This window comes from Perognathus longimembris, chromosome 18, assembly GCF_023159225.1.
Source record: "Perognathus longimembris pacificus isolate PPM17 chromosome 18, ASM2315922v1, whole genome shotgun sequence".
Lineage (NCBI taxonomy): Eukaryota > Metazoa > Chordata > Mammalia > Rodentia > Heteromyidae > Perognathus > Perognathus longimembris.
Window position 1 is genome coordinate 36,123,209 of NC_063178.1, and position 22,566 is coordinate 36,145,774.

A 22,566-nucleotide genomic window follows, 5' to 3' on the forward strand; every position below is an offset into this window, starting at 1 on the left:
TTACCTGCTGATTTTCCTTAACATGATCTCATTTCTTCTTTTTGTCCCATGATCTTCTGCGACCATGCTTCATTGCTTAATATCTCTCCCAAAGTGGGATTGGCATTATACCATTTGCTACTTAATGACATTATATATTCATTAATTAATTTATTTGAATAATAATAAGCAAATAAATCCCTTGTGATTGCATATTAATCTCGTTCTACTGATAAAGAAGTCTAAACACAGGAAGGAAAAAGGTCTTCTCAAACTTGATAACTTGAAGAACCAGCATACACACCCAGTACTATATATTGAGTCTATACTCTTAAATGCTATACAAGCTTATTTTTCTGAATACAGTATAATACTTTTAGTTTCGTGATTTATGCAAAGGGAGAAAAACAATTACCTTCTATTTAGGTATTGAGAGATCATATTAACATTCCTAGCTAGTTTGGTGAACTAGATACATTTAAGGAGTTGAAAATCAGATCCTGAAATTCCACACTTGTTTAGAAAGGCCCTCAATTTTGTCTCTCTGTCTCTGTGTGCCAGTCTGTCTCTATATCTATTGAGATGAAGTGTTTTATTGCTGGCTAGAGTGATCTCAAAATCCTGGGCTCAATTTTTCTTCCTGTTTCAGTCTTCCAAGTAGCTGCAACTACAGGCTTGTGCCATATGTTTTTATTTGTACCTGACACATTTTTAATTTTTAAGTCCATCACATATTTTTAGAGAAGTCACTGCAGGATCATATTAACATATTTGAAATGTACCTCTGAAGACAGTGTTGTGGCTACATTATGTAAGTATGAATCTATGAACAGAGAATTGGGTGGTGATAGTAATTACCCACTCCAGTTCTGAAGGGAATAGATGAAACGAGAACAAAGAGATTTAGGCAGTGTTTGGACGGTGTAAGGTCAAGACTTGGTAACTAATTGAATTACATAAAACAAACAATACCTGGAGGAATTAAATGGGTCTCTAATTTTACTTTTCAGCTCCTTGGGAACAGTGCAGATGGTGGCATCATTAGCCAAAACAAGGACTATAGTAAAATTAAAAATACTTGGGAAAAAGATTTGTTGCAAGGAGTTATGAGAAAAGCCTGGGAATAGGAGAAAGAAAATGAGTAAAATATTCAGAGGACTATGTTGTAGGCAGGGCCTCAGAAAAAAGATCCCAGCTGGATCTTTCTCAAAAAAAATTTCAAAGAAATTTTGGAGGAGGGAAGAGATACTTTCAATGAAACTCAAGGGGAGGGGAATATCATTCAATGCTCTGATTATACAAACCAAAGGAAGAGCTACTGGCTTGAGCCACTGTAATCATCTCCTAGATGTACACAACATGCTATAATTTGGACTTTGTTCTTGCTAATCCTGGAAGAAAAAGTCCCTGAGTCATCTTTAATGTCCTTTGTGTCAAAACTCTATTGAAATGATTCTAATTTTTATTTCCTTGCCAGCTGCAAATGAATTTGCATTTACTTAGGGAATAACATATTTCACAAGAACCATGTTCATCATATCAAAATGTTCGCCTTATTTCCTAGAAGGGTGTCATTTAATACAAAATGGACATATTTTGCTTCATATGTCTGGTGATGGTAGGTGATTATCTGTCAGGAAAAAACTATTTTCACTTTAAGAATCTCTTTTAGTATACAAATAATAACTAGATTCAGGTGATTCATATTTGCAATACTGACACTCAGGCTGCAACAGTAGGTTTGAGAGTTCAAAGGCCTGCTTGGGGTATGTAATGAGACCCTGTCTCAAAAAAATCAAATTAAAACAGACAAATAATAGTTGAAGTCCCTTTTATGTAGAATATCATTTCATCACACCTTGTTTTAAAGTTATTCTTCTATTACCCTTTAAACAATTTCTGTGGGCCCTTCATTTACTAGTACATTCATTTGCATAGCATGTTATAATCTGCTTAGTAGGTATCAGATATGTGAATGATTAACTCTGCAGATGGTATCAGGAATGTGAGAAGCTTGCAGGTACAACAATATTCTTATTGAATTGACAATGGCTAAATTGGTAAACTTTTGACAATCACAGTGCTCTGCTTATTATTATGTGATTGTAAAATCAAAATGCTATATATTATGTCTCTGAACCTCAGAACATAGGTATACATTTCTGGAATCAGGTTGTAAGCACCACATGGCACAAAGAGCAGTAAGTCTGGTTGTAATGACAGTTCTCTACTTGTGTTTTTGTGAAAAAAAGTACTGAAAAGACTGATAATCTCTTGAGATGGAAGTCTTCTTGACTTTACAGAGTATGTTACATTCAACACTGGGGTCAGATGGACAAGAAAAAAAGATGAAATACTGGATAGGAAGAACAGAATATGTTTACTTCCAGAATTGTGCTGTTCTTCAATAGCATTTAAACTGTTGGCACAGTATTAAGCTATTTTCTCTATTATCTGCTCATTTTGGATCTGTCTTCAATGACAATGGGGATGAGAAAGATGTTTCTATTCCAATTTTGAATAGAGAAAAGGGAATTTCCTGTACTTACTGAAACATTAAAACCTCTCCTGGGTTCAAATGTGTAACTCTGAACTGATATGTCCATCATTTTCCTGGAATGAAAATGAGATCAGAGAGGACTCAATCTTCATAGTGGACCAGAGCTCATTTCTTAGGCCACCTGATTCCCTGAACTCAAACATACCTATCTATTTCATTTTTTAATAGATTCCTCTTGACTATGAGGTAGAAAAAAGATAACATGCAGGAGCAGAGAGACCTGGCATATGGATAGACAGTGCCCTATCAGTGTTTCTTATTGTGCACTTACCAGTTTCTTTCACCCTGTATCTTTCTAAGTTTCATTCAGAAGAAGAAATAAAAGGTAGGACCATAATTACTCTGGTCTGAATGTCCCTCTAAACTAAGGTAACAGACTAATAGTGTTAAGAAGTGGAGCTTTTAGGGCAAGATTAGTTCCTCAGGGTGAAGTTCTCAAAAACAAACCTAAAGCCTTCCTAGAAGAGGGTTCACACAGCTTTTCACCTGTTTTTTCTGCCTGCCATCACCCAATGTTGCCCCCTGACAAGGTACTATTCATATAACAAGTTCTTAGACTTCTCAACCTCCAGAACTGTGAGGGGAAATGAACTTCCGTTCTTTTTAAAGAACAGAATTACCCAGTATATGAGTAGCCCAAAAGGATTAAGACTAACTAAAACAAAAAGCACTGTACTAAACTGTCGGCAAATCTGCAATCTTGCTGCTTGCTTTGAGTTCCAAAGAAAGCACAAAGATAGTACAAATGAAACAAATTAACTGAACCAGGATAAGAAGAGATGTGGTATCCTAAGAGTAATTGAAAACAGATGAAAAGTAATGATTACTATCTGTTAAAGCAAGATGCCTATTCACTCCTATATACTCTAGTTCTTTAAAACTTGGCCAAATAATTTATTTTCAAAAAGTATTTATTGAGCACCAATTATAAGCAAAGCACTGGTTGTTGTATAAAGAAATTCAATGTAGAAAAAATGATCCTCAAAAAGTTAGTAAGCTAACTGACATAAAATGTAGGTATAGTTGACATTTGACGTACATAAATAGGCCATTTACATGGCTTGGCCTCATATATTTTAAGTGAGGATAAGGAGATGAATTTAACATCATTGTAGATATCTTGCCAGTTAGTAGTAAATGTCTTGGAGAATATTCAAGGTAAAATGTTGCTGTGAGAGGCGGCAATTCATAGTTTTTATGTTTGTGGCCTCACTAAGATAATATTTTGTTGAGAACCTAAAGGTTGAGAATAACTGTAACCCCTCTGTACATAACCTTTACAATAAAATTTAAATTAAAAAGGAAGAGAGATGCAAAAAAACGACTAAGAATTTAGTCATGAGGAAATAGGTTAAAGATTTAGCCAGGATGGAGGAAGTAAATGTTTTCACTTTCAAGAGGATGGCAAATCAAACTGCAGAGCTTCTGCATGGCAAAGGACATTTAATGCAAGGTAAATATTAGAATGCCTACACTTTGGGAGAAGATCTTAACTAGCTATACAACAGACAAGGGCCTTATATCTAAAATATACTTAGCACTAAAAAAGTTAAGTTCCCTTGAAACAAATATTCAAAGAAACTGTCCCATTCAAAAAACCAAGTGGGCTAAAGACTTAAAGACAAACTTCTCTGAAGAGGAAATGAGAATGGACAAAGAGACACATAAAGAAGTGCTCATCTCCAGCCATAAAAAGAAAAGCAAATCAAAACGACATTGAGATTCCACCTTAACCCAGTAATAATGACCATTATCAAGAAAACTAATAACAACAGTTGCTGGATGGGATGTGGCCAAAAGAGAACAAACACTACTACATTATTAGTGGGAGTGTAAGCTTGTTTAACCACTCTGGAAAGCAGTGTGGAGTTTCCTCAAAAGGCTAAATATGGAGCTCCCCTATGACCCAGAAATCCCACTTCTGGGTATTTAGCTAGAGGATCACAAAGCCATACTAAAGCTACCAGCACAACCATGTTCATAGCAGTATTATTTACCATAGCTAAAATATGGAACCAACCCTGATACCCCTTAGTAGTAGAGTAGATAAAGAAATTTTGATATGTGTATATGCACAATGGAATTATATACTTCTATCAGAAAGAATGATATTGCCCAATTCCTAAGAAAATGGAAAGACTTAGAAAAAAATCATACTAAGTGAAGTGAGCTATACCCAAAGAAACATAAACTCTATGGTCTCCTTTATTGGTAATAATTATATATATCTAGGATAGTCCTAGCAGATGATCACAATAGCTCAATACCTACGTACACATAACAAAAGATGACAAAGAGAAGTGATCTCCATAATATGGAAACAAGTGGTTTATTATTGAAGTTTTTTTAATGTACTGTGTGAAATTATTTCTTCTTTTCTTCTGTTCATTTTTCCTATGGTTTTGCCCCTATTGTCACTGTATTTGATTCTGGTGTCCCGGGTATTTTATATATGTTTGTCTGAATTAGGGAAGGGAGAAGGAACATTAAAATGGTGAGGCAAAGGGTAAAAGGTGAACCAATGCAATAGCAATATTTAAAAGACAGTATGATGTAATCTAACTGTACAACTCGGGGGTGGGGCAAATTGGGGAGGTGAGAGGGTAGGAGACAACTGATGGAGGGGGTAACAAGTTGGTCAAGAAATGTATACTCACTACCTAATTTATGTAACTGTAACTCCTCTGAATTTCACCTTGACAATAAAAAGTTTTTAAAGGATGGCAAGTCTAAAGACTGTGAAATGGAAAAAAATGTACGTATGCATTTATGTTTATCTATACATATATTTATATACATATTTTTATGTATACATATACATACATATATGCATACATATATAATTGAGGAGAAAGTAAAGAAGCTAATGTGAAGCAACATGTGAGTTAGGATGTAAGTTAGAGAAGTACAGGAAGTTAGCTCACAACAGAGGTCAAGGGTCAAGACTTGAGCTTTGCTCAAAGTGAAATGGGCAGCCACTACAGAGATTTGAGCCTCAGAGGGACATAAGCCAGGTAGATTTTTGTGACACACGTTGGATGTTGTTTCAAGAATGATGACAAGGGCAAAATTAGAAGGAGAAAGCCTTGTTTTGAGAGTGCAGACATGGTCAGGCAAGAGGTGGAAAGTAGCAATGGAAATGTGTATTTGATTCTGAAATTAGGGGTAACAATGTTTGCTTAGAGATAACCACAGGATATAAGAAAAACAGGAGTAATGGGTGCTTCTATGAATAACACTGATTTTGCTATTGCCAGGCAAATACAGATATCACAATTTAAGGAGATTTTATTCTCTTCAAAATTAAAACTTTTATTGTATACCTACAGGTATCACTATTTCTTTTTCTAAGGCATAATCTTGATACCAACAAAGTATAAAGGTTGTAACATGGGTTTGGTTCTGACTGCATAGCAATGGGTGTGTGGAGTGTCTCTCCTTGCAGTCTTAAGCTTCCTCTCTTAGATGAAGCCAATTAAAGTACTTACAGCATGGCATTATTATATGAGATAAGGGTCTTATGTTAATTTAGTGAAAGCACACCAGGCATGACACTATAAAAGTGCTTGGTAGTCTTTCACTGCAGTTTCAGACATTAGGTTTGTAAAGGTTTTGGGTTGTTTTAGGTTTTTTTGTTTGTTTTTGCCTGAAAGCCATTTTATAGTGCTTTGTTTTGTTTTTGTACCTGTCCTGGGGCTTGAACACAGGGTCACAGTACTGTTCCTGAGCTGTTTTACTTAAGGTTAGTACTCTACCACTTGAACCATAGCTCCACTTTCTGCTTTAATAGTTAAATAGTGTCTCATGGACTTTCTTGCCCAGGCTAGCTTTGAACCATGATCCTCACATCTCAGCCTCCTGAGTAGCTAGGATTATAGGTAGCCAACAGCACCCAGCTTGTTTTGCTTTTTTACATGCCAAAAATAGTAATCAATATGTGTCAGGATTTTTGTAAGTACTTGTATTGTTTATGTAGCAAGTAAATGTAATTAAGTTCTACTCTCTTGAGTAGCACTTTGGTGCTCAATATCAACTTAATTTTATGCTCCTGACACTAACATTTTTGCCACCAAACCAGAATATATTTCTTCATTAGGGTCTCTAAGCACCTACAGATGGAAATATAAACATTATCTTTGAGCCTAAGAATGTGGACACTGACTGATTGTTCTTACAGCCTCTCTCAACACCGAGAGATTGGTTCTGATGTTATAGACCAGGACCTTAAAATAAGGTAGCTATAGGAATTTTGCCTAAACTGGAACATCTCTGAGACTGAAGTGAAGGGTCATTAGTAACTATGAAGGGACCAGCCTATACCTTGCCACATAATCAAATGTCAAATAGTCCGAGTCTGGTGGCTGTTACATCCTCTACAGATATTCCATTATGCTCCCAAATTGTGCTGTGTTGGACAATAAATTGTATAACCCAATTGATTTCCCTCAAAAGTTAATGAGCTGGACATAATGTTCCACGCCTGTAATACTAGTTACTAAGGCAGGCTGGGATTGAGAGGACCTAAGTTCTGGGCCAGTGTAGGGAAAACTGGTTGTTAGGCCCTCATCTCAACAGAAAGAGTGTGGTGGCATGCACCTGTCATTCCAGCTACAGCAAGAAGCCTAAAGCAGAATGGCCATGGCCCAGCAGTTGTCAGTGAAAAAAGGTTGATAGTGAAAAAAAGGTCAGAAGGTGTGGTTCAACAAGTAGGAGGCCCTGAGTTTAAATCCCAGTTCCACAAAAACTTAGTTTAAACATAGTTAATTCCTATACAGTACACAGATTTGTTTTTAAATTGCACTTTGTTCCTATTTGCTTATTCTTCTACCAACAAAGATATGATTAGTATAGTTTCATGGCACATTTTAATTGATTACTAAAACTAATCAATTGTTGCACTTTTCCCATCTAAAATTTCTTGACTCTTACTTAGCATGTTTTAAAAATGGGCACTGTGTCCAATTTATGGTTATATAGAACGAATTATGGTGCCCTCTGACACAATTGGGTAGCTAAAGTTCAAAGAATCTTAGATTTCAAAATACCTGGCAGAACTTGAATGTTCCCAGAAAACAATCAATGCAAGTATTAATTACTCTGATTTTGTCATTCCAAATAGTGTACATGTATCAACTCAGCATCATTTTGCCCATAAATGTGTATAAATATTATGTGCTAATTGTCACTGTCCTTTTAGAATTTCCATTGCAATTTTTCTTCAAAGTCTTTTGATTAATTTGGGGGGAACTGTGTTTTTTTTTGGGGGGAACTGTTATTTTTTTTTTTAACCAAATCAGGTATTTCTGGAGTTCTTAGCTTCCTCTGTGGATCTGTAGTACTTATGAGCTAGTCACTGCTAAGTTTGTTGTCTCTCTCCAGGAGTTATTTTCTTTCCATCCTAGCTAGATTCCATGCTTTCACAAATTGGCCCATCTCACAGGGTCCTTAACTGAGTCAGATTTCACTCTCATCCCACCCCAGCTGAGGGCTGTTGATCTTTTCCATTTTACCTTACACTGGTCATTCTTGCAGAACAAATTAAGAGACATGATAAAATGTGCTTGTATTAAGCCTTGCAAACTTTTTATACTCCTAATGAGCTGAAGGTACATTTTCATTATACGCACCTTAAAGGAAAAATAGCCAAACTATCAAATGGTTCCTTTGAATTCAAAGTAAATCAGAGACGATAAACACCAGGAATGGAAAGCTAAACATGTTTGTCCTCTAAATAGCAGGCTAATTTCAACAATATAATGTATGTCAGTTGAATGTTCATGAAGGTATAAATGTACTCACATTGGGTGGTACCTTGCTGAGTTTATTTTATTTGAACATGAGAGAGCCCCAGTGAATAACTGGGCATTTTGCTGTTGCTTTGTTCTTCTGCATTAAGACACAATTGAAATTCCTTTGCTTTCTGTTTTATTCATGTAAAAATAAGGCTAATACATGAAAATTACAAACGCCAACTTTAGTTTTCATTTACTCTGTTAGACTGATTTGTGTTTCTTTGATTACTCTTAAAGTTTATGTAAATGGGATTAAGGCATAGGTCAGCAGGATCTATGAGGAGAAAATGCAGATCTGCTATCTGAGAAGTAAATACTAATTTTCTCTCTCTAGAAAAGGCAGGACTCCAGGGAAGTGAAATGACAAAGCAGTGTCCTAACAGCAAGACTTCTTGACCTTTGCAAAGATATATATCCGTGCATGCAAGTCATTGTATTATCTGACTGCCAGGAAAATGTTGTCAAGCTGTACTTTCTAAACTATATATTACAGCAAACAAAAATGTACTGAATATGCATTTTTACAAAGCATTTGGTTGATTTAGAATCACAATTTATTGTGTAGTATGTAGTTTTTGAACTGCCCTGCAGATGTTATAACTTTAAAATTCTCCAGGGTACTAAAATAACAAGATGGAAACTATAATGGTGAAAGTACTGGGCAGAGATGAGTGTGAGGACCTCAGTCTGTGAAGAGGAAGTAGGGTCAGACAGCTTGTCATTGACTGAGGCAGTGCAAGAATTGGAGAAAACAGCAGAGAGAAGGACCTGCTTAAATAATGAGCAGCAGGGTGGTCAGGCATCAAAGTTTGAGGACTAGGGCAAGAGCCTAATAAATAATTGCTGGGAAAACCTTCACATCAATTGTTCTGGAGGTGAATTTCTACTTGCATTCAATGGAGATTTGATTCTACTTGCATTCAATGGCCTATTAGATTCCCATGAAAAGAAATGAAGCAAGAGCTAGTGTAGGTACAAGCAATATAGTGATTCAGCAACCAGACCAAAGGAGAAAGTGTTCTGCCACACATCCTACTCAGTGGAATGACCCAGTGCATTTTGGTTAAGGAGTGCTCCCTCTCAGAGTAGGAGATAGAAATATGCACATGAACCCGGAGGCTTCTAACTAAAGGTAGCTAGTTGATACTTAAAGATATCTGCTCGTATCTGTGGTGCCACACCCTAAGTCTGAGCACAAGAACAAATTGCTAGCCTCATACACAGATTGTGTTAGGTTCATTATACAATTTCTTACTTGGAAATTTTCAATAGCTTAGAATCTTTCACAGATTGACCTCAAACTGACTATTTTCCTGACCCTAGTACCTTGAGTCCTAGGATTAAAGGCATGCCTTACCGTGCATGGCTTCTAATTACTCTTTAAGCATCTGATTTATATTTCCTTTTGCAACAACATTTTTCTAACTGCAGCTACTATATAGACCAGATCTACTTGGACTTTAGGAGATATTAATTGCTTTTATAAGCATAAAAGGACTTAGAGGTTGAAATTTACCATTTTTCTTCCTAGGTCCATTATTCTCCCTTCTATATACTCTTGAAATATCCTAAAATCTTACACATATATTCCTTTATGTCTATCAATACACATAATGGGTTCCATATATGATATAGTTTTAGGTATTTATTAATATTTCTAAATATTTATTAGTTCATATTTATAAAAATCATTTATATAATTTATTGTGTATATTATTTAATATCCTTATTTTAACCAACATTATGTTTTAAATCCTACCATTTTGATACATACTAGTTTATTTATTTTAATCCTATTACAAATAGAAGTATTACTATTATATGTTTGTCTGCTAATGAATATTTAGATCACAATCCCCTCAGCGTTAACACTATTAACCTTTTGAAACAGATAGCCAGGTGGTAGGACTGTCCTGGAGACTGAATATATTTAGAACCTTTTTGGCCACTATCACACAGATGCCACTTATACAAACAATGGCAGTCAAATTATGTGTTCAAGCTTTCCCAAAATTTCTTAGAGAGAAACACACTGAATACTTTTCAAATCTTTTGTTTTGATTATCTCTAATTTTTTACTATGACAAGAAAGGATATGTTATTTTCATGCTCCTATTGCACATAAGCATTAATTTGTAGGTAAAGCCTTTGAAGCAGAATTAGAGGTTTTAAGGTTTCTATATTTGTTTAAAAATTTAAAATTATCTTTAAGTAGTTGAACAAAGGACTTTCAATTCAATATAATTAATGAGTATGATGCATCTTGATCATTGCATATTCTTTTTAAATTTTATTTATAGTTATTGTAAAGAGGATGTATAGAAAGTTTACAGCTCCATCATTCACATGATAAGTACATTTCATTTTGAACAGTGATATCTCTTCCCTCATTTTTTTCTCACCCAATTTTCCCACCCCATGTTATACAGCTCATTTTCAACAGTGTTTAGTGAGTATCACTGCTGCATTTATTCACCCTTTGTCCTTCCATTTTTGTGCTTCCCCTAAGTACATATTCTTAACCTGTTCTTCAAAATCATATAAACATCATAAAGCCAATTGTTTAACCATTTATGCTTTTTATTGGCATCACATCTAATAGAACAAACTTCACATATCAAATCAAATATCTAATTGCATACATTTGCTTATCTCCTGTCAGGCCTCATTTAGAAAAATAAAAAGGTTACAACTAGAAAAGCCAACAAGACATAGGAAGTAGTTTTACTTTATAAAAGGGAAAATGAATACGGCTCAGAAAAATGAGATGGGTTTTCTCCTTCCCATTCACACCATAAATTGAAGATTGAGGCAATATATTATAGAAAGTGATATTATAGTGCCTTTCCTGAAAACAGTTAAAACTATACCTGGGGAGACAGGACAGGCACATACAAAGTTAAAGAACATACTAGGGAAGTAAAACACCAAGTTAATCGTGCTTTTGTGATAAGGCAGAAAGTTACTAGCTGAAGTGCATGTATAGAAGCAACTTGTGATAGGAAGCTAGGAGAGGGAGACATCCTCTTTTGAGATGAGGGAATCCTTTTCATAGTTGGATTTTTAGATGGATCTGTTTATCTCATTAAGATTTTGACAGGCTTGGAGTTGTAGACATACAGGGGTAGATGTGGAAAGGTAGGAAAATGTGAGGTGTACCGCAGAGATGGTTTGTTGGAGAAAAAAGAAAACTGCAGTTCAAGAAAGAAGGAAACATGGGCTGGGAATATGGACTAGTGGCAAGAATGATTGCCTCACATACATGAAGCCCTAGGTTCGATTCCTCAGCACCACATATACAGAAAATGGTCACAAGTGTCACTGTGGCTCAAGTGGCAGAGTGCTAGCCTTGAGCTTAAAGAAGCCAGGGACAGTGCTCAGGCCCTGAGTTCAAGGTCCAGGACTGGCAAAAAAAAAAATAAAACAAAACAAAAGAAAGAAGGAAACAGAAAAGGACAAAGAATGGTCAGATCTAACATAGAATATTGGCTGTAGAAATGACAGGCTAGTCCATGTTTTTTCATCACTGTCCCAGAAATAGAAAAGCATTTAATTAAAGACGATGAGAGTAGAGACAGGACGAAAGGCTGGATGAGCAGAAAAGTCTGGAAAAGCAAATTTTTGAGTAGTTCTGGGTATTAGGAAAGAAATACGATTAATAAATATATTTTGTGGTTGTGCAGAGATACAAAGTATGCACTGAGCCTATCTGTACCCACAGAGAATCTATGGCAGTTGATGAGAAGCCAGACACTGGCTCTCCCTAAGTGGGAGGCAAATTTTTGGCAAGTCATGTGGGAAGTAAATTGAATCATGTTTACTGCACTAAATGCCCTTTGCTTATCTCCTCTGAGGCTCTCTTTAGAAAAATAAAAAGTTACAACTGGAGAAGCCAACAAGAAATGAGAGGCAGTTGTACTCTATAACGACAAAATGAGCAAGGCAAAAATGGGTTTTATCCTTCCCATTCATATCGAAAATTGAAGACTGAAGCATGGTTGAACAATTTGAGTAGTACCACACAGCTCCTTAGTAAAAACAAAGTTGACTAGGTGTTCACATTAAGTCTTACAACCTGGGGTGACTGTTTGTATGAATCTACTTTAGAAGAGTACATAACCACTATTATGTGATTAGTAAAGTATAATTTGTGAGCAGTAGGGTACAATTTAGGTTAAAGGTGCTCACAATAATTAAGTCAGAATATCCATACTACAAGTATCCATTCTAGACAAGAAAAAACAACAAACATGCTATTTGTTTTTCTTGTTCTCAATTCAGTTTCTTGTTCTCAATTATTGATTTTCTAAGGTGACCTGAAGTCTACTTGTAGTGCTACAGCAACCTCAGTAAGCAAAATAATTATTTAAATGTCTCTTATTTCAACCTCTGTTTTCTACTGTGACAAAAACAATTTTCTAGACAGTCGGGGAGTACTTATTTTTAATGGGTGAAAACGTCGTTTCAATACATGTATGTCACTTTGAGTAATCTAAATGGAAGAATCCCCAGTTTTCATTGTGTGGATTGCTCTTTTAACTACACTGTGTGAAGAGGTTTTCTACACAGCCTGAGTGCTTCAAAAACTAGTTTTTCTGTTCCTTATACTTTATCTCAAGAAAGGAATACATTGTAATTTAAGGACATTAAGGATGTCATTTCTTTCCATGACAATTCATTTAAAAATTTAGTTTACAATTTAGTGTACTTCAATGCTATTTGTACAATGGAATTTATTTGTGCAAAGATCAAAATGTCAAAGTAATTAGTTTTAAAAAACTGGAAGATTTTGTGCTTTAGATAACAAACTATACTATGAATTGAATGTGGGGACTGAATTCTGGATTCTTCATTTACTAGCTAATCTTGGTCACTTTCTTAGTTTACTTGAATGTGATTTTCATACCTATATAATAAACCTTGTTACTTTCTGGATTTCATGGTGGCTTCCAGCTTGAAAATGAGGTAGTTATATATAAAGAACTCCTTGAAAATGATTGTCATCTTGACAGTTGACTTAGTTACTGCAGATAATCACAGGGCAAGAAAAATAAATATAAAAAAAAGACTCAGCATATTAATCAATCAAAATGATAGGAAGAAGGGGAAGAAAACCATTTTAAACTATGTCAGAGCCATTAAGTGACAACATACATCCATTTCAGGGCCAGGCAAGGGGGCTCATTATGGGGAGGGGACACTGAGCCCAGAACCAGAACATTCAGTAAAGGAAACATTTACTTTAAGTTTAAAAAGTAACTAGCCTTATTCTTTAATTCAGTCTCTTTTATTGTTCCCTTGCTGCTTTTATGCCAAAGGGCACAAGGCAAAGAGCAGTGAGTCTTTCAGAGTTCCTTGGAACAGAGGCCACTACTTGTGGCAGGCACAGCTTGACACCAGGGAGGAGCAAGGAGCAACTTACCTTAAATCTGTCAACAGCAACTGATGCTTCTAAAAGGGGCTTCACTGAGAATGGTGTAACTTTCAAAGCAAAAGTCATGGAGTTAAAGACAATCACAACTGTGAAAGCCTTAAAATTGGAAAAGAAGAGAAAGTGAGCCTGAAATCACTCACCAATTTCCTTTCAGGTAGCAGAAAGACTGCAAAATTGAATAGCAAATGTAACTACATTTCAGATACATTATTTAAAGGGTAGTGTTTATAAGACCTTCAACTAAAATTGTCAGTAAATCTGAACCATAGATTGTATTGTGGTTGATTTGTATTTCCAAAAATTTAAACCCCCAAACCTCAGATCGACTAGAAGTAGCCCATATACTTAGGCGCAAGAGTTGGTTCCCTGGTCTTCATCTCAGCTTCATCACTTACACACACAAATAAATACAGTTCTTGGGACAACCTTGAAATGCAGTAAACAAGAGGACCAGAATACCTTCTTAGATGGTATTTTTAAAACTTCTCTTTCCTGAGGGTTCTCTAACCTGTGCTGCTGTCATATCATAGCCCAAAGTCATGTGAATGGTGAATGTCACTACACTGGTGATCACTACTACTATGGGAGCCACGCCAATAGTGATGCTCTGAAAGTACCCAACCTTTTCCAATATCTGATGCTCCTCCTCTCAGATTTCTATCAAAAGAAAGCAAGCCTCAAAGAGAGTCAAAAGAAATCTTGGGACATTGCTCCTCCACTGTCAAGTAAGACTTACTCTAGCCACAATTATGTTTTAAAATTGCCCTTTAATACCTCTGATGCAAATTCAAGGTTTATGTGTGTGGCGGGTGGGGGGGTGGTGTCAATTGAGGGGTGAGGGGGCGGGTATTGAGGCTTAGACTCAGGACCTGATTCTTTTTTCTCTTAAGTATTTGCTAATTCAACTCTTGTTGAGGAAGTGTGTGAGGGAAGGAGGAAACAACGTAAAGAGCTGAATTATTCGAACGAGTTATCTTGGAAAAATGAATGATTTCCTAGGTCTTAAAGTTCCACATCTGTAAGATGGAGTGATGGGTTCAAATCTTTAAGACTTCTTTTGAACATAAAGTTTTTATGATGCTAGAACTGTAGACCTAAGAAGTCTGAGTATCTAATGTGCTCAGGAAGCAAAGTATGGGAATGAGCAAACCCAAAGAATCCAGAAACACACACACACCTTTATTTATTTATTTATTTTGGTAGGCCTTGAGGCATGAACTCAGGGCCTGGGCACTGTCCCTGAGCTCTTCAGCCCAAGACTAGTACTCTACCACTTGAGCCACAGCACCACATCCAGTTTTCTGGTGGTTAACTGGAGATAAGAGTCTCATAGGCTTTCCTGCCTGGGCTGGCTTTGAATCATGACCCTCAGATCTCAGCCTCCTGAGCAGCTAAAATAACAGGCATGAGTGACTGGTATTTTTTTTTTTTTTTTGCCAGTCCTGGGCTTAAACTCAGGTCCTGAGCACTGTCCCTGGTTTCTTTTGGCTCAATGCTAGCACTCTACCATTTGAGTTACAGTGCCACTTCTGGCTGTTTTCTATATATGTGGTGCTGAGGAGTTGAAACTAGGGCTTCATGTGTATGAGGCAAGCAGTCTTGCCACTAGGCCATATTCCCAGCCCCACAAGATATTTTTTAAACTCATTTTGAACGTTCTGTGAAAATGCTTTGACCCAGGCATACATTTTAATAAATTTAATATAGGTGAGAACTTCATTCATCTTCTGGACATGGTTATCTGTGGCAGTCACACATTTTCTCCTGAAGTCGTGACACAAATATCTGAAAGGAAAAGCCAGATCAGAGTTCATTCAAAATGGACTGCCTGACCTGCTGGAAATCACTCTGAATAAAATGAGCATATAATTCTGTTTTCTGGGACATGCTGGCTCTTATGTAGTTGTATTCTTTTTTCTCTAATAAAAGGAACTTCATTATAATTAAGAATTATTTAATTCTTGTCTCTGGTAAGGCAGTGTTGACAAAGTACTCTTTATTCTCACTATGATTGCAGATTTTGAGGGCTACCAAAGCAGGGGCAGGAGGACTGAAAATACCAACTGGAGGTGAAGTAACTCAGACACTACTATGTTATCCAGGGCAACATTTACCTGCTGGCTTTCTCCTTCACTCAGACTCCTCGTTTGTAGGAGCCACTGCCACTTGCTTTTTGCAAGTGATAACTTCTTCCTCACAAGTGAGTTTCTACCCACATGGGACTAGTTCTAGACTTCCGCAATCCAAGGAGCTTCTTGGGGAAGTTTCCAATCAGAGGATGAAGTCTACTATAATTCCCTTGAAGGTATTAGTTTCCCAAGGAGGAATTGCTGTCCTAATACAGCTAGAAGGCTTACTCACCATTGCTGCATAAAAGAGGACGAAAACAGCCGAGCCTAGTAAGCTTGCTGGTCCCAGAATGATCACATAATAAACCATGCCCAAGATGGCAACAACAGGTCCTCCAGCCAACAAACTGCCAATAGCAGCTGCCTCAAACATCCTCTGCCCATCGTTGGAGCAAATATTTATGAGCTAAAGATACAAAGAGCAGTGAGGAGAACTTTGAGGACACAGGCTACTGCCACTTGTCTCAGGAGGATCTCAGTAAAAAGTGACCCCAGGGGAAAGGAGTCCTCACTAAGAGGGCTTTGTGTAGGGCATACTCACCACACCCAGGGACTTGTCTTTAATGTTCTTTGGCTTAAGGATCTTCTTGAATGCCATGGTGAGGATAGCCCCCTGTAGGGGGACACCAGTTCAGTAATTCAATGCCCAAGTCAGTGCAAGTAACCAAGAGCATACAACTTCTGTCAGAAGGAGGCCTAGTACCAACAGCAATCTGTACTGCAGATTAGACTCTGTTGCCGGGGTATACTCCAAGAGGTGTTTCACCACAAAGGCCTATAGGGAGAAATATATGTAGCTGCCAACATCCCCACAGCAACAACACCCAGTGTCACAGTGCTATGTTAGGATAGAAAGAGTAGTCTGCTTCACACCACAGACATCAGGGTTCAAGCAATGAAAAAAATCTTTCTTGGAAAACCAAATGTTACAGACACCCTGCCCACTATCACTGACCCAGGATATTGCACAGGCCAGATTAGAAACTTTTTCCTTAAGGACACCATCATAACCATTACTCTTTCTAATGTAACATAGACCTGTCTATGAGCTGAAGTTCATTCTAAATACATGTTCATTCAAAAGTGTATATTTGACCTAATTCCAGTATCTCCACACATGGATAGATTTCTTTAATGAAATTAAGACCCTTCTTTGTATCCTTTCAAATGTGCTTATTTGATAAAAAGGAACAGTGTACCTACAGTAAGTAGTACTGTAATAGTAAATACCAAATGCTTTGATATGTAAAATATCCTGCCACTTGATCTCTACTCCTGAAGTTGTAAACCGATGTCTTACGATCCTGTTTCTGAAATGGTATAAAAACCTTGGCCCTCCTAAAATAAAATACCCTTTTAGTTCATTCGCCTGGCATCCCCCATGTCCTGACTTTCAGCTTCAGTTACCCAGGTCCAACTACCCAGTTACCCAGGTCCAATCAAATGTGCTTATTTGATAAAAAGGAATAGTGTATGTACAGTTGTACTGGGGAAGAGTGAGAAGTGCCTTTGCAAAACATTCCTGAAAATAAACATCAGCAGTTTAATAGTACAGAAGTAGTAATCAAAGCAGACCAAAACAACTCTAGAGACCCTCCCTTGGGCCCTCCCTACACCCACTCCCTCCCAAGAACAAAAACATGTTACCTCAGGTAGCATATGTCTAACTCCACCTGAAGGGAGGGAACGGCCAGCACCCAAGAACCACCATGGACCACCTCCAGCTCTGAGGTCCTGCAATGCTGGGGCACACACTCACACAGGCACATTCAGCAACAGTATTAAATACCAAGAGGTGGAGATAATGTGTTTTTATTGAAAATGAAAGAAAAAATATATAAAGGTACCATCTTCAAAGACCATCTCACAAACACTGTACAAAGGCAGAAGCATTGTAGTAACATACAGTGGAAATATACAGAGTTCAGTTACAGAGGGCTAGCATCTAACAGGTCATCTGGTCTCCAGCTGTTGTCATAACCTCCCACATTGGAAATACAAAACAGAAGCAATAGGTTTCCAGAGTCCGAGGCAGTCCATCAGGATGATGACACTCACCTGTTAGAGGTCCTGAAGCTGCAGTGATTCTCCACCGGAGTAAAATCTCTAGGAATAAAGACCTTGCTGCTAAGGAAAGAGAATTTAAAAGAAAATCCTAAAAAGTCCCTAAAGAGGCACTCTGTTTATAATTGCTGGTGCTGTTGGTACACAATGCTACGTGGAAGCTATGTCTGTTCATGATGAAATATAAAATTCTAGGGCTTGAAGAAAAAGGGCTGGCATCCTTTGGACTCTTCAAGTCCGTGTAGCTAAAACTAAGGTTGAGGTTGGCAAAAATGAAGCAAAACATACCACAGCAAAAGAAAGCCAACCAATCCCCTAACCTAAGGAAGAAAAAGAGTAAACTCAAAGCCCACCCACCCACCCACCCATCTACCCTGTTTTCTTACAGCAAAGGTTAACACGGCTATAAGCCAGCACTGAACCACAGACAGAAACAGAGGCACAATTGTCTTCAATATCTAATGCTGATCTTCAGAAGCCAGACTCTGAGCTAATTTGTATTTTTCTGTTTTCCCAAAAGTAGCTTAATATCACATGTCTCCTAGGCCCTAGGAGATTTTCATTAATGAGACTTATGTCATGCTCTATAACTCAATCTATAGAGGAGTTCTGATTCTAAGAACTACTATATTCTATCTCTGCCCTCCCTCCAATTTTTATTTTTAGGTTTAAATACAATGATTGGTTCCCCACTGCACACAAGCATGGGTTGCTGGTTTACTACCAAGAAGATTGGCTTCTTTTCCAGTATGCATCCAAAATATGGACCTGAGTCACAGAGCCCTTCCTCCTCCAGTGAAGCACTCAGGAGATGGCACCAGATGAAGCCCTTTCTCACACACCAAGGCACTGTGGGCCAGTCTCCAGGAAAGGCTTGCAAGGACAGCAGGCTGTTGTTTGGGCTCCTTCCTTCCCATCCCTTTACAGTGCCCCTTTCAGCACTGAGTAAGAGCACTAGCCTCTCCCAGAGGGGAGAAGCAGGGAAGGCAAAAACAGAGCCAATATTAACACTATGTAAAACTTTAAAGGGAGGGAAAGAGGAAACATTAGATTAAAGAACTTCCAACTCAGGGTTTTAACAAAAGTAATGACAATGGATATGACTTTGTATGGGAGAAGAAAAAACAGGTTTTTATTGAAATATCCAAACAGAATTCAGTTTAAAAAAAGTTACACATTTATCACTTAAGTCTAAACAAACTGGGAGAAAACTTGAGGTTATCAGCATAGCTGTCTGGCTATGGAAAGCGATTCCCAGTGAATAAACATTACCATACCTGAACTCTTGGTGAGAGATCCTGCCCGGCTTGACTCTCTCATTCTGAGCACAAAATACAGCCATCCTGAAAATTCTAAAGAACAGCCTCTGTCACTGGTTCTACTACAGAGGCTCCCACTAGTCCAGATCCTGACAGCACCAAGCAACCTGCAGATGGCAAGAAGGATGGAGGGTGAGAACTTACCTACTCAAACGTTTTTCACTGTCTTTCCCCCCAAGGCCCTGGGGCAGTTCACATTCACCAAAAGACAGTGCTGCTGCAGGCAGCTTTCTCTTGTGGATGGATCTAAGGCAGATGCCAACTGTCCAGAGACATCTAGGAAAGGCCTGGGTTTTTCAGAACTATCTGAGTCTAAAAGGACCCCAAAATGTCTCTGTTAGTTTAGTAAGTTTTGACTCTTCATCTCTAACTGGACAGATTCTGGTACTCTGTTCACTGTGATTATGTAAACTGTACATGGGTCACTAACTCCCTGGCATGCCCAACCCGATCATTCTGATACAGGAATACCCAGCATCAGATGGCCAGCCAATTTAAACACACACACACACACACACACACACACACACACACACACACACTAAGCACAGGCTTGGTTGTGCTTTATTTGGTCTGTTCGGCTAACGGGTCACAATGACACCTATGAGGAAACAAGAAATAACTTGGAAAGCTTGTAATCTGTGTAATCTGGGGAAGGTGTTCTTATGTAAGAATAGGCCAAGCCAGTTTGAAATCATGCCAGCTTAGAAAATCTGCAAAAATTTAAAATGAATGTTCCTGAAAGGATCCAAGTATGCTCACAGGAAATTTGCTCACTGTTGGTACTAATCTCAAACTGGCCTAATTCTTTTATTTCCAGTCAAAAAGAAAAGAGGTCTCAGAAAGACAGCTGCAGCAATAATTTTTAAATTATTATTATAATATATGTGTCCATTGCTTTTCCAGTTGTTTCATGATTGAACCGCTGAGGCTCAAGGGAGTGACCTTAAAAGCCACCAAGCTGAACATGCATAAGTAACATTTTTTTCAAGGAAAGAAATTAACAATCCCCAAACCCTATGGAATTTTTTTTGAGGAGAGTGGAATCAAGAAAGTCTGTCTTCATGCCATGCTAGCCAAATGAAAGAATTTGATTACCGATCAGAGCAGCTACCAGCTCTGTAGTGAAACTAGGACAAAAGCTCTTCTTGGAAAAGATGGCTCTAAGAAAATGTTTGACATTTTGATCAGTAATAACATAAAATAATATCTCAGCTACAGGCTCTCATTTACATAAAACTTACACAAAAGTGTGTTAGTTGGTCAATTAATATAAAACCCCAGAAATATCAGAAAAATAGTGTTCTCTGCCTCAGCAAAAGAGGTCAAAACTTTTTAAAAGGCATCAAACTTTGGGGAGGGGAGGAACCAGAAGAGAAAGAAAAGAAAAATCAAAACTATAAATTAGTTCTACCTAGCCACCATGCACCTTAAACATATACTTACTCAAACCATGAGCCTCCAGCTTACCCACACATGGAAAATGCACAGCATAATCAGTAATACTGCTCCGATGCCTCAAGGCAAATATGTAGAGAATAGATTTAATAAAAAAATCTCAATGTAAGGCAACACAGAAGGTGTAAGAAACAGATGCCCAGATCAACTCAAAATGGATCAAGGACCTCAACATCAGACCTGAATCTTTGAAACTACTGAAAGACAGAGTAGGAAAGATGCTAGAACATATAGGCACAGGAAGGAACTTCCTGAATATAGTCCCAGGGGCACAACAGATAGGGGAGAGACTCGACAAATGGGACTACCACAAAGCAAAAGGTTTCTGCACAGATAAAGACACAGCCACCAAACTAGAAAGACAGCCAAACATATGGGAAAGGATCTTCACCAGCCCAGCAACAGACAAAGGCCTAATATCCGTCATCTACAGAGATCTCAAAAAACTAACCCCCTCCAAGCCCAGTACACCAATTATTAAATGGGCAAAGAGCTAAAGAGAGACTTCTCAGGAGAAGAGATAAAAATGGCAAAGAAACATATGAGGAAATGTTCAACATCCCTGGCAGTAAAGGAAATACAAATCAAAACAACCCTGAGATACTACCTCACTAGTTAGAATGGCCTATACTCTGAACTCAGCCGACAACAAATGCTTGAGGGGAAGCGGGGAAATAAGAACCCTTCTCCACTGTGGGTGGGAGTGCAAATTAGTACAACCACTGTGGAGAACAGTATGGAGGTTCCTCAAAACTCAACATAGACCTAACCTATGACCCAGCCATACCACTCCTAGGCATCTATCCTGAACAACAGGTCTCAGGATATCAAAAAGACATCTCATGTTTATTACTGCACAATGCACAATATCCAAAATATGGAAACAACCCAGATGCCCCTCTACAGATGAATTGGTCCAAAAAATGTGGTACCTATACACAATTAGAAATGATAAAATATTGGTATTCACAGGGAAATGATCAGAACTTGAACAAATAATGTTGAGCAAGACAAGCCTAGAACACAGAGAACAAAGGGGCATGGTCTCCTTGATATATGACTGTTAAGGTGGTTGGTGGGTGGGGGGAACAGTAGAGACCAGGTCTGCGAAACAAAAAAATCTTGTAAAATGGTATTTCCACAGGTTTGGGTCAGCGACCTTACATTATGTATCTAAAACCAAACAACTACTAAACCTAAACAGGTGTAAAATAGACCTCTCAGTGTATCACAATAGCTCAACAGCTATATATGTATGATCATATAAGACAAGGATAAGCAAACTCTATTATTGATGCTATATTTAAAGTTCTAGGTGAATTTCCTTTGTCGTACACCATGTGGCTACTGTATATGATTTTGGTACACTGGGTATTGTATATATGCCTACCTGATCTAGGGAAGAGAAAGAAAAATGAGGGTGTAAGATATCACAAGAAATGTACTCACTGCCCTATTATGTAATTGTACCCCTTTTGCACAACACCTTGACAACAAAATTTAATTAATTAAAAAAAAACAGGTGCCCAGAAAACTGTCAAAGACTCCCTTACGTACTCTGCTTCTATTAGACTAGGAAAATACCAAGATTAACACTCTAACACTTGCCATTGCTTACCCTATACACCAAAGCTTGAAATGGACTCCAAGTCAAACTCTGAAAACCTTGACAATCCTCTAGCTCCTTGAGGGTTCATTTGCCATAGGACTGTTAATTATGATACTCTGCTTCCAGGCATTTGGTACGTTACCATGCTGGCTCACAGTGCATACAAAGTAAGACTATGTTCACAATACTGCCATGACACATCTGCCCAGGTCCAGATTGTTA

The 22,566-nt window shown here is 37.7% G+C and overlaps 1 pseudogene; it reads right to left on the reverse strand.

Annotated features, from left to right (window-relative positions):
- Positions 1-22,566, reverse strand: part of LOC125366937 — a 70,605-nt pseudogene that overhangs the window by 23,100 nt on the left and 24,939 nt on the right.